Source organism: Mandrillus leucophaeus, unplaced genomic scaffold (genome assembly GCF_000951045.1).
Source record: "Mandrillus leucophaeus isolate KB7577 unplaced genomic scaffold, Mleu.le_1.0 Scaffold1612, whole genome shotgun sequence".
NCBI classification, from domain to species: Eukaryota; Metazoa; Chordata; class Mammalia; order Primates; family Cercopithecidae; genus Mandrillus; species Mandrillus leucophaeus.
This window is the reverse complement of record NW_012101602.1, coordinates 128,125-130,356: the sequence shown is the minus strand read 5'-3', so window position 1 is coordinate 130,356 and position 2,232 is coordinate 128,125.

The window sequence follows — 2,232 nt, the reverse complement described above, 5'->3', positions numbered from 1 at the left end:
CAAATGCATCTTTATCATGAAGGAAATTTTGTATCCCAGTGTGAATTCACCAAAATAATGTGTTTAATATTTCAGTTTTCTTTGTGGCAATGCTGGGTTATATACTCTTATTTCTCTATGAATGCTAAATATAAAATAAGAAAAGTATGAACATTAAGTCCAACAAAGGACTATTGGTTTGAGAAAATAAAACTCTATTTAACGTTTGTCATGAACATCCACAAGCCATATTGTCTGTCTAAGTAAACTCTAAGACTTCACATTATTGGTAAATGAACACGTGACATATCTATTATGAGTTTGCAAGGTTATGATTATTAATCATTTTTTCTGCTATGTAAATCAATATGATAAGTTACAAACTTCAAAATGAAACAAATTATAAACACCCAACTCAAAATCCTGGTCTCTAGTTTTGACTCTAATCAATGCAAAGTCTGGATTTGAGAGTTAGCCAGTATGTTCAAGTATAAGTCCCAATAAATAAGACAGCAGTTGATATTCTTAGTAGACTTGTGGCAATTGCTGTCTGTCCACCATTTCTGTTGGCACATCATCCCAGCTAATAGTCTCATCATTGTAACAAGTGCTGTCATTTATCAGGTATTCATCACTTTAAAATGAAACTAAACTTGAAACAAATTGAAAGCAAAACTTCATAAGATGTCTGTACACTCTAGAAAGAAGAAGATGCTTGGCAGGAATAAATATGTGCTGGCAACACATCTCCTCTCTTATTTCAAGGACAAAATTGAAACCATATTTTCATGGGGGTGCAAACATTGATTGCTGTATGTTCTTATAAACAGAGAACTACAAACAGTACTGCAGCATTCTCTTGATCCTCCTTCACTTTTATGTGAAGTCCAAAAATGTATCAGTTAAAGGAGGTTTTTGAATTCAATTCAAAAACCAGACAGGGATTCATATGTCACAAGTAGAGGCAGACCATATTCTAGGTAAAAACAAAAAAACAAAAAAAAACTACACTTGTGTTCAATTTGAAAGATTTAAAACTATTATTCACTAATGTGTATAAAATGAATAAGCACAAATCATGGACTATCTCAAAGTTTTATTTAAGTCATAAGTGTTGTCCTTTCATCTCTCTTCCTCGCTCTACTAATGGTCAGGCCTGGTTATCCATCCAATGTAGGCAAAGTACTTCTTAATCACTCTCCACTTACTTCCCTTCAAGAGTTTTATCATCACCTGCAAGACACTGCATTGTTTAGTTTCTACCATCCTTTGGAGCTTCATCTCTCACCACCCTGTCTACTTTCTCTAATAAGCCCCAGCCACATTGACTCTTTCAGTTCCTCAAACACTCTTTGGGTCTTTCTGCTCTGCCTAACAAATCATTTCCCGTCAGTGTTCACCTGGTTAACATGCATGCATTCTTCAAATTTAAACTTTAATACCACTTACCCCACGAAGATGATCCTCCACCCCGGATTATCTCAGAATACCTATTGTGTTCTTTCATCACATCTTGCTTCTTCATAGCACCTATGATTAGAACAAAATCATTAACTTTGAAATAATTTATTTAATGTTTGAATATAGGTTGCTTAAAGGCTATCTTGTCTGTGTTGTTGGTCATCAGGTCTTAAGTATTAAAATTAGTGCTCTAATTACTTAAGTGCATAAATAATTATTTGGGAAAGGAAAAAAGACAGGAAAAGAAGGAGGGAAAGGGAAGTAAAGAATAGAAAAGGAAGCACAGAGAAAAGAGAGAATGGAAGGAGGTAAAAAAGGATGGAAGAAGAAAGGATGATAGTAGAGAATGGAGAAAAGACTGAATGCCTATTAACTAAGTTTTGATATGTAAAACAGAGGGCTATTATCAATCATCATGTATATAAATACAATGGCCAAGTGAAAAAATGATGTTGAAAACCTGTATTAAGCAAGTATCAGGAGTTAAGAGAAGAAAATCAGATAAGTTAACCTCAAACAACAGCAGGTGGGAGTATAGATAGAATCTAGAGATGAGGAGATCAAGGAATAGCCAGTGCCTGCAAAGAAGATTTGTCACCATCTTAGATTATGTTTGTATGATAAGCACAGTCCATAAAGGGACTTGGATGAAGTAATTTTTGGTCATTTGTTTCCAGCTGGATTTTTGTTCTGGCCAATCTCAACAATTTGGTCACCATACACTTCTGCCTGAATGTTTTGACAAGCATCAGACATATAAAATTTAACTTCTAGTAAAGAAAACAAATTTTT